Below are 10,053 nucleotides of genomic sequence, written 5' to 3'. Positions count from 1 at the left end.
TGTGTTGCGTGTGCCTATGCACACTAGCTTGGCTGAGGAGGGTGGAAAGCCATGCAGCTCAGAATCAGATACCGATCAAAGTCACTGTGAAACCTGCGATGAGACCCTCTTTAAAACACATCTCCATAATCCTGTAACTACAATATTCCTACAAAACGCAAAAGGGTTACTGGGTTGGTTGTTTCCAGAAATTAATTTTAACCTCAAAGAGCAACAGTTTGCTAATCATTGTACGCATCACGTTGGTCTGCAATTTAGACTGCTTTGTGATCTTCGCAGGTTTCACTGTCTGAATGAAGTTGGCGGCAACGAGTGAATTTGTTTGCCTCAAAGCGAATGTCCGATACCGGTCGTTGTCGTAAAGAAATAGTCTCAGTAAATTTGCAAAAAATACACTATCCTCGTTTTCTAAGCCATTTTTCTCAAAGGTTTGGTAAACCGAGGCTTTTTTGTTTTCAAACGCTTATGATTCCGTCAGAAACATCGAACACGCTTTAAATGTTGCAACAACAACATCATAATCCAAACGCAGGTAAAATACTCTCTAACTATACTGAATTTGTGTTTGTAGTGCTGTAGTACAAGTTCCTTCAGTTTTACACTACATTTTTAGCTTGAAGGGATTGTAGTATGTTATATTTTGCAATATGAATAATTGTACATATCAATATAATGAAAAAACAAGCAAATCGAGTCCAAACTTTTAGGTTTCCAACCTGGCAACTGAATAACAAGATGGCGTACATTTTGTCGTCTGCTTCCCCCTACCCTTCATAAATGTAGAAAAAGTCCCCGAGTTTCCCCCTTCTTCTTGCCTTGGCTGCAATGTTTACGCGGCTGGGATTTATCACCGCGCGGCTCGCTGACAAGATAAAATAAACAAGCTCCCCCACTGGAATTGGGAACTAGTGGCCATATGGTGGGATCAACATGTCCGTTTCATCGCTCTCGAAACTTTGGATGTTTTTTTTTAGGTTTAGGACAGTGGTAGACCATAAAACAGTACTGGATGGCTTTATAAGACACTAGTCTTCCTATTTCAAGTTATCAAGAGTCGTTTGCAAACTTTTGTTGAGCGCTATACTTGTGAGAAAGTGGCGTCTACTGTTCCGCGCCATATTCGACAGCACTTCCGGTCCGGGAAAACACATCACTTTTGGACTTCTGCTACAACTTCACTTGAGGATTCGTTGTATACACATCAACTTCATGATCAACAGGCTTTTGGGCTTCTGCTGAACCTCTTGGGTATTGCATCTAACGGGACTCTAAGGTCAGTGACTTTTTTCTCATACTATGAGCATGAATACGAGGAGAGGCTCTGCGTCGCAAGCCGACACACAGTCACAGGCCGTACAATGTGGCAGCTGCAAGAAGACCGTCCGAGACAACCAAAAGTCGCTTCAGTGTGGGTTATGCGAGAGGTGGTTCCATGCGCCATGCCAGGACGTCTCAGACGCTGCCTACGATGTACTTAGTAAGGATAGTAACGCCGCACAACCACAAATCCACTGGTACTGCAACAGTTCATGCAACCTCCTTGCCGCAAAATTCATCGGCAACATCTCAAAATTGCAATTCGACGTGGGCAAGTTGTCCGATACTGTCTCGGCAATGAGCGACCGTGTGAAGCAGATTGAAGAGGGAAACTTTCCCCCCGCCATGGAAAATGCTCTGAAGAATCTGCAGCAGGATAATCAGGCCCAGAATGCTGAGACTATGCAGAAAGAGGAAGTGGTCAGGTTGGTGGATACTAAGGCCAAGGAGCATGCTGCTGAGGCAGAAGATAGAGCAAAGAGGCAAGTAAATCTGATGATTTTTCGGCTCCCCGAAAGCACGGCAAACAGCATAGAGGAGAAGAAAGAAGAAGATGAAAAAAGAGTAAAACAGATTCTGCAAGATATTAAGAGCAAGAGTGAACCAGTTGACATAAGAAGGCTGAGGGGCCCTAAACAAGCCAATGCAGATCAAGGAAGCAAGAACAGGCCTATCAGGGTCTCCCTCCAAAGTCAAGCAGCAAGAGATGAAGTGCTCAGGGCCTTTAACAAGGCTAGACGTGAAGGAAAACCGGACGAAGAAGGGGAAGATGGTCGCCTTTTTGCTACGGTTTCGCTGAGAAAAGATATGACACCGCAAGAAAGAAAACAAGAAGAGGAGCTTTTCAAAGAGTTGAAACAAAAGCAGAATGAGTCTAAGGCATCGGGGGACGACAACGCACACTGGGTGAGAAGACAAGGCCAGGTCGTGAACGTAGGGAAGTACGCCCTCCGGCAGCCAGACCAGGAACACCCAGCCTGAGAAAGAAGGGGCCTTCGAATGTAAATAATTTTAAACCTGTTTTTAAGCAGCACAAAGACAAGAATTCACAGTTTTCTTGCTCATGTATATACACCAACTCGGATAGTTTGATGAACAAGAGAGCAGAGCTTCAGTCAATGATTGAACTACATGAGCCTGACGTGATAGCTATCACTGAAGTGAAGCCGAAAAGAAGCAGGTACGATGTCCAGGAGTGTGAGATAGCAGTGGAGGGGTTTGAACTTTTCCACAACATGGAGAAAGAGGGGAGAGGGATAGCTTTGTATGTGAAGACGAGCATGAAACCTGCCTTATGTGAGCATTTGAACAGTGATTTCCAAGAAGCCATTTTTGTGGAATGCCAGCCTGAGAGTGGAGACGTCTTAAGGATAGGGCTAGTGTATAGAAGTCCTAATAGCAGCCTGGATAATGCTACAAAGCTGAACGAACTACTGATGAAAGCAGTGGAGGATAAGCCCGAGCACTTGTTGATTTTGGGGGACTTTAATTACCCACAGATCGACTGGAACCAAGAGATAAGCACGGTAGGACAAAATCACCCGGCATCACAGTTTCTGCGCACATACAAAGACGCTTTTCTCACCCAGCATCAGAGGGGTTGCACACGTTTCAGAGAGGGTCAGGAACCCAGTCTCGTGGACTTGGTGCTCAGCAACAGAGAGGATATCGTTCAAGAGGTCTCCACACTGGCGGGGTTAGGAAAGAGTGACCACGTTACTCTAAATGTCAAACTGGCATGGTTCCGGAAGGACAGCGAGGGAACGGAGCGACCCAACTACTCAAAGGCTGATTTTGCTGCTATCAACGAGTACCTGAAGAAGGTAAACTGGGAGAATGAGTTTTCCAACTTGTCAGTGGACGACACATGGAAGAAGCTGAGAGAGAGGATACAGACGGCCGTAGAGAGGCATGTTCCGGTGACCCGTTTCAGTGGCAGATCTACAAAGAAATGGATGGATAAAGGTACCCTGAGAACAGTACGGAAAAAACACAAGTTGTTTAGAAAGTGGTTGGAATCGAGAGATGGCAAAGTGTATCAGGAGTACTGTAAAGTCAGAAATCAGGCAAGGCGGGCTTGTAGAAAGGCACAACGACTGCTAGAACAGACAGTGGCAAAACAGGCAAAACGAAACCCAAAGGCTTTTTGGTCATACGTCAAGAACAAAACCAAGACGAAAACAGGAATAGCGGACCTCAAAAAGGAAGACGGCACCAAAACCACATCCGATCAGGAAAAAGCAGAGGTACTTAACGCATTTTTCAAAAGCGTCTTTACGGCAGAGGCTGACGGCGACCTTCCAGATCCACCAGAATACAACTTCACATCAGAACTCCGTGACTTTGAAGTCACATCAGAGAAAGTGAAAAAGCTGCTTGAGGGTCTGCAGGCAGGGAAAGCACCTGGTCCAGATGGGTTGAGTCCACTTCTTCTAAGCAAGGCAGCAGATGCTCTAGCCGAACCGGTAGCGATGCTCTTCAGGAAGTCTCTCGACGAGGGCAGGATACCCGAGGAATGGCGACATGCACGCGTGACACCCATTTTCAAGAAGGGCAGCAAACTCTCCGCCAACAACTACAGGCCGGTCAGCCTCACGTGCATCCTGTGTAAGGTCATGGAGACTCTAGTTCGTGAGCAGCTCATCAAACACCTACAGGAGAACGACCTCATCACAGATAAGCAGCATGGGTTTGTCCAAGGCCGCTCTTGCGTCACTCAGCTACTAGATGTTCTAGACACATGGACCCAGATTCTTGACGAAGGCGGAACGGTTGATGCTGTGTACATGGATTTCAAGAAAGCCTTTGATAGCGTGCCACACAGACGCCTTGTCCTGAAGACTGAAGCACACGGTATCGGCGGAAGGATCCTGGCCTGGATTGCGGACTTTCTGAGCGAAAGACGACAGTGTGTGGTCGTGAATGGAGTTCAGTCATCAGAGGCCGAAGTGACGAGTGGTATCCCCCAGGGAAGTGTTTTAGGACCCATGCTATTCGTACTTTACATCAACGATCTGCCGAACGTTGTCGCCAACTATGTCCGGATCTTCGCTGATGACACTAAGGTCTACACCAGAAGTGACGTTGAGGGAGCCCCACAAACCCTGCAGAAAGACTTGGATAGCCTCCAGGACTGGTCCCAACAGTGGCTGATGAATTTTCACCCGGAGAAATGTCATGTCCTGAAGCTGGGAAATAAGAGGTCAGAAGCTATCTACTACATGACAGGGACGGACGCGTCAGGTGAAGCTCGCAGTATTGCACTAGAGGAGAGCGATTTCGAGAAGGACCTGGGGGTCTATGTGGACAACAACCTGAGCTTCAACAAGCATGTCGCCCTTTCAGCAGCAAAAGCCAACAGAGTCATGGGGGTCATCAGGCGTTCCTTCGACTACCTCACAGTAGAAGTTTTCCTGCAGCTCTACAAGTCACTTGTCCGTCCTATTCTCGAATATGGCCACGCAGTCTGGCAGCCGCAACACAAGACACTTTGTCAGGAGGTGGAGCGCGTGCAACGAAGGGCAACCAAGCTTATAAGCTCGCTGAAAGACAAACCCTACAGTGAACGGCTGGCCACTTTGAAGCTACCTTGTCTAGAGCATCGTCGCAAGAGGGGGGACATGATTGAAGTCTACAAGTACCTTCATGGTTTCTACAAGACAGAGCGGCCACAGTTCTCTTTCTTCGCTGGTAGAGACACCCGAGGCAGTACCCTGAAGCTAAGCAAGCCCCGCTACAGACTCAATGTCCGAGGCAACTTCTTCAGCGAGAGAGTTGTGAACACGTGGAATAGCCTGCCAGACCAGGTCGTGACTGCACCATCTGTGAATGCCTTTAAGGCCAGGTTGGACGCCCACTGGAAAGATCTCCCCTCTGTGTTTGATCCTGAGTGCTACTAGTAACTAGCTAGTAACTAGGCTGATCCCACCATGCATGCCAAAGTTGCTAAGGTTACTACGAAAACGACCACAGAAGGATGAACAGGCCTAACTGGCCTCAAACATCTAGCAAGTACAAGTACAAGTACAAGTACAAGAGCCTAGATTACCATGCAGTGACAAGAGCCTACTCAGTAAAGGGACGTAATGCTGTCTCTACAGCCCAGAGAGAATGTGTGAGTTTGTTGGGCGCATAGTAAGAATCCGGGGCAGAGTTGGAATCTCGCGGGACTTCGTCACACTTACACTTACACTTGGATACACTTGTTTTTCCATCCGAGGCCAAAGGCCTATAGTGGGTCTTTGTGTCGCAGCTCTTGGGTATTCGTTCCACCCACTTCTTGGGTGTCTTGACTGGAGGTAGTCAGCGGGAATTCAATGCTATATTGGTGCTCTCTCAGGTTTCCATCAAGCCTTCCTTTGAAACTGTTCACGGACGGGGCGTTGACTACATACTCTGGTAAGCTGTTCCAGTTCCCGACTACTCTCAGCCCAAAAAAGTTTTTCCTGATATCCAGGCGGGATGCTCTTTTTTCCAGCTTGTATTGATGGCCTCTTGTTCGGTCGTTCTTGCACTTTGGGAGCAGAGTTTCGCTGTCCACGTTGTACATTCCGTGGGTCAGTTTGTACGCCTCAATGAGGTCCCCTCTCAGTCTTCTATACGTCAGGCTTGGGAGGTTCAGGGCCCTCAGGCGGTCTTCATACTCCTTCTCCTTGAGTTCAGGGACCATTTTTGTGGCTCTTCTTTGAATGCTCTCGATGAGCATGGCGTCTTTCTTCAGGGAGGGCGACCAGATGATATTGCCGTATTCCAGTATGGGTCTGATCAGGCCTTTGAAGAGTTGGTTCATCATGCTTTTGTCCATGTAGTCAAAGGTTCTCCTTATCATTCCAAGGATGCTGTTTGCTTTGTTTGTCGTCTTCCTGACGTGCTGTGAGAATTTCAATGTAGGGTCAACATGCACGCCAAGGTCCTTTTCACATGTCGTTGCTTCGAGGGTCGTCAGGTTAGCTCCATCCTGCATGTGGTAATCATGTTCTTCGTTCTTTTTGCCCAGGTGCATGACCTTGCACTTCCCAGCGTTGAAACGTAACTGCCAGTCGTTGGCCCACTGTTGTAGAGCTGTTAGGTCCCTCTGAAGTCCCTGACAGTCATTCTGGTCGTTTGCTGTGGAGAAGACCTTGGTATCATCGGCAAAAATCCGGAGTAGGCCCTCCACTGCATCAGGCATATCGTTCACGTAGCAGACGAAGAGGATCGGACCGAGGACACTCCCCTGGGGGATACCGCTGGAGACTGTGGTCCAACCTGATGATGCGCCATTCAGAGTCACTCGTTGCTGTCTTTCGCTTAAAAAGTCAGTGACCCAGCTATGTACGCTGCCCTGGACGCCGTATTTCTCCAATTTCAAGAGAAGCCGCTGGTGGGGAACGCTGTCAAAAGCCTTGGCAAAATCCAAGTAGACCGCGTCCACTGCATTGCCCTCGTCCAGGAGACTCGTCCAGATGTTGATAGTGTCCAAAAGCTGTGTCACGCCTCAGAAGATTTCCAACAAAGCGCGTCATTTCCGGAAACGCACCGACTCATTCTAGAAATGGCCCTCCTTTCGACTAGCGATGCCAGTCTGATCGCCAGTCTGCCTTTCGCCCTTGACCATGATGGGTGACCACAGGGAAGAGGTGGACAGTTTTGTCGTGGAACTTACGCAGAAAATACAACCGTGCTCACGCAGAAGAAATATGACAATATTGTGCTGTTTCTAAAAACAAAACGTACGGACCACATTGAAGATGGGAAGTCTTCGAAGTTCAAGTGGTGGGTGCGTGAAAAGAAGTTTCAGCTCGTGAACTTGACGTTCTCTGCATACCCAGCAAACAAGAGGTAAGTTCGTAGTTATGAAACGTGACTGAAAGTATTTCGCTATGTTGTTTTATTTATTTTTTCGCATGTTTATTTTTGTACAGTTAATGAGTTAGGCCAACAAAAAAAAATAGGTGTGGTTACGGTAACATAGCCAAAAGAAATAGGGGAGGAAGGTAGGCAATCACTTTCTTTTTTTTAAACTTTTTTTTCTAATGTGTACAAATTAAACCTACTTGACAGGGAAATAAGTGTGCGACTCGGGTGCTTTCGCTTTCATTGCGTTTTCTGCACTCGTTTACTTTTTTTTGTTTTTGTATTTTTTGGACAAATGTAATAAAAAGTTATAGGGTCGGCCCAAAAATATAGGGTAGGTTGGGTTACCGTAACCACACCTATTTTTTTTTTAGGCCTTATGGTTATCTCAACTGTTCTTGATTCCATGGCTATCAGTGTCACTGTCAGCTAAATTTCTGTTGACATTGAGACTGAAAGTATCAGATGACATGTTCTATGGTCCATCCAGTGGATAAAACTCAGTTTCAAAGTTCTATGCAACCATGTGTGATCAATGATAGTTCAATGACATGTGTAACAGGTTTCCTAAATAATCGTCCATGTAATACGAGCTGTGTGCCTGCCATTAGAGTCATGCATTTTCAGTCCTTTAAAGTTTAAATGATTCGTATCATTCTCTGTACTTTTTTCTGTATTACTCTAGTTATAAACTTATAATAACACAGACATGCAACAAAAACATATCCATGTCAAACATTTTGGTTTCCATGTCAACAACCAGTCAGAAATCAAGTTAAAACCTTAAACACAGGCCGAAAAATAAGTTATTACCTTTTGTTGTTCATAACTTTACAGTTACACCGTGACATAGTTACAATTTAATTGAATATTCTTTAACTTTAAGTGCTCAGCTATCATTGTAATAAAAGATGAAGGTGTTCATAACTTTACACTAATCTTGCTTAAAATTAATCTGAACAATGACAACTCATGGCTTAAAATTTATTCAGTTACTTCAGACAAAAGCTAATTAGGTTCATTAATATATATTTATATAACTAGTTTCAATATTTGCCCCCAAACTTCCTTGTTCCTTTGATTCCTACAACATTGGTCTTGCTTAGACTTAATTAATTCATTTTGTACTGTTCATGCAGATTAATCGTAACACTTAACAAGTGTCATCTGTCAGTTGTAGAACTTGTACCCTCTCTTAATTCCAGTAGAAAGCACTATAGTTACAACAGCATATATATAATATGATAAAGAAATATCATTTTGCGCTCTGAATTCTCAGTTAAGTATGTAAGTGTCCACTTGATCTGTTGTTGTTGTTGTTGTTGTTGTTGTTGTTGTGGTTTTTTTTAATATATCCAGACCTCAATGAGTTGTTTTGCTATGATTGTTGCTTACTTGTGTGCAGAATGCTGAGTCGCTGCTGGCAAACATTCCAGTGGCTGTGATGCGACAATGTCACTGCCAGATGTTCAGAAAATACAGTCATCAGAGGCTTCTGCAACATGGACGTCCTCGAGAAAAAAACATGTGCGGCATGCCATTTTGCTCAAAACCGGATTTGGCAGACTGGGTGCAGAGTGAGAAATGTCACTCCTGGTGCCACTTTGACTGTGCTGGGGTGGAGATGACGAGAGCTGAGGTCTCGGCAGAAGATGTACATTTTGTGTGTGTTGTGTGCAAGGACTGATGAGGAAGTGTTGATTTATGTCTTCTACCTTCCACCTGCATGGGGTTTTTTCCTTCTCAATTTGTTCATTAGTGCTGTATGATGTTCACTCACAGACTTTTCTCTGCACATATTCAGGGGGTGTCCAGAACGTATGTGTGTATGTGTTTTCAAAAATCATGTTGTTGTTCTTTCCAAATCGTCTCTTATTGACTCACCTGAGTAATTGGCGAGTCTAAGAATTCATATACATGTGTCAATCCATATATCCGGCCAAAAAACTTAACATTTGAGGTTAGCTTGGTTGTTTTTCAAGCTAGACCTCTGAAAAATTTAGGGTTCGATGATCTTACAAAGTCCTTTGTACTGGAAACTTGCATTCTCCCAGTAAGGTAATATCAGTATTGTACTACGTTGCAAGCCCCTGGAGCAAATGTTTGATTAGTGCTTTTGTGAACAAGAAACAATTGACAAGTGGCTCTATCCCATCTCCCCCCTTCCCCCGTCGCGATATAACCTTCGTGGTTGACAACGACATAAAACACCAAATAAAGAAAGATCTTACAAAGTGACCTCAGTTTGGTTGACCCTCTTCAAATTTTGGGGTCACAGCGGGGTCATGTTCTTTTCATTGGATTAAAACTTATGCGTTGAAGCTATATCAGTTGATTTTGAAGCTACAGGTTTGAAACCTTGTATACTTCTAGTGTTTGATAATCTCCAGACTTGACCTAAGTTTGATTGACCCTTGTCAAGTTTTGGGGTCACAGGGGGCCAGTCATGTTTGTTTCATAAAACTTAACGTTGAAGTTATCTCAGATGTTATTGAATCTTAAGCTTTGTAACTATAAAAACTTCAAGGGTAGTTGTAGTTGATAGCCAACATGAATCTAGTTTGAGATACCCCTGTCACATTTTGGGGTCACTGCGTTGTGTCATTATTGCATTGCACAACTTTGTTACATTTTCCATATGTTTAAATCAACATATTCAGGGGGTGTCCAGAACGTATGTGTGTATGTGTTTTCAAAAATCATGTTGTTGTTGTTTCATAGTGGCACTGGGTTTCTTGTGCAAAGTTTAAACGGATGTGTTTTGTAATTTGTTTAGTCGTGCTCAGGGCCGGACTACCGGGGGGGTTATGGGGGTTGCGCAACCCCCCCCCTGGCCTAAACATGTACCTTACTTATTTAATTTTTTTTTTATTATTGCTTATTTTATGCCGTTTCATGCAA

General features: G+C 44.8%; 1 long non-coding RNA gene across 1 annotated transcript; it reads left to right on the top strand.

The window, feature by feature from the left end:
* The first annotated feature begins 6,826 nt into the window (after positions 1-6,826).
* On the top strand, positions 6,827-9,377 carry LOC138964750 (uncharacterized). The gene is made up of 2 exons (XR_011455200.1): positions 6,827-7,137; positions 8,558-9,377. It is a non-coding gene; the product is annotated as an uncharacterized lncRNA (long non-coding RNA).
* Positions 9,378-10,053: the final 676 nt, after the last annotated feature.

Source organism: Littorina saxatilis, linkage group LG4, assembly GCF_037325665.1.
Source record: "Littorina saxatilis isolate snail1 linkage group LG4, US_GU_Lsax_2.0, whole genome shotgun sequence".
In the NCBI taxonomy this organism is placed as follows: Eukaryota; Metazoa; Mollusca; class Gastropoda; order Littorinimorpha; family Littorinidae; genus Littorina; species Littorina saxatilis.
The sequence above is the reverse complement of the archived record's forward strand: the minus strand, read 5'-3'. Positions and strand labels throughout refer to the sequence as shown.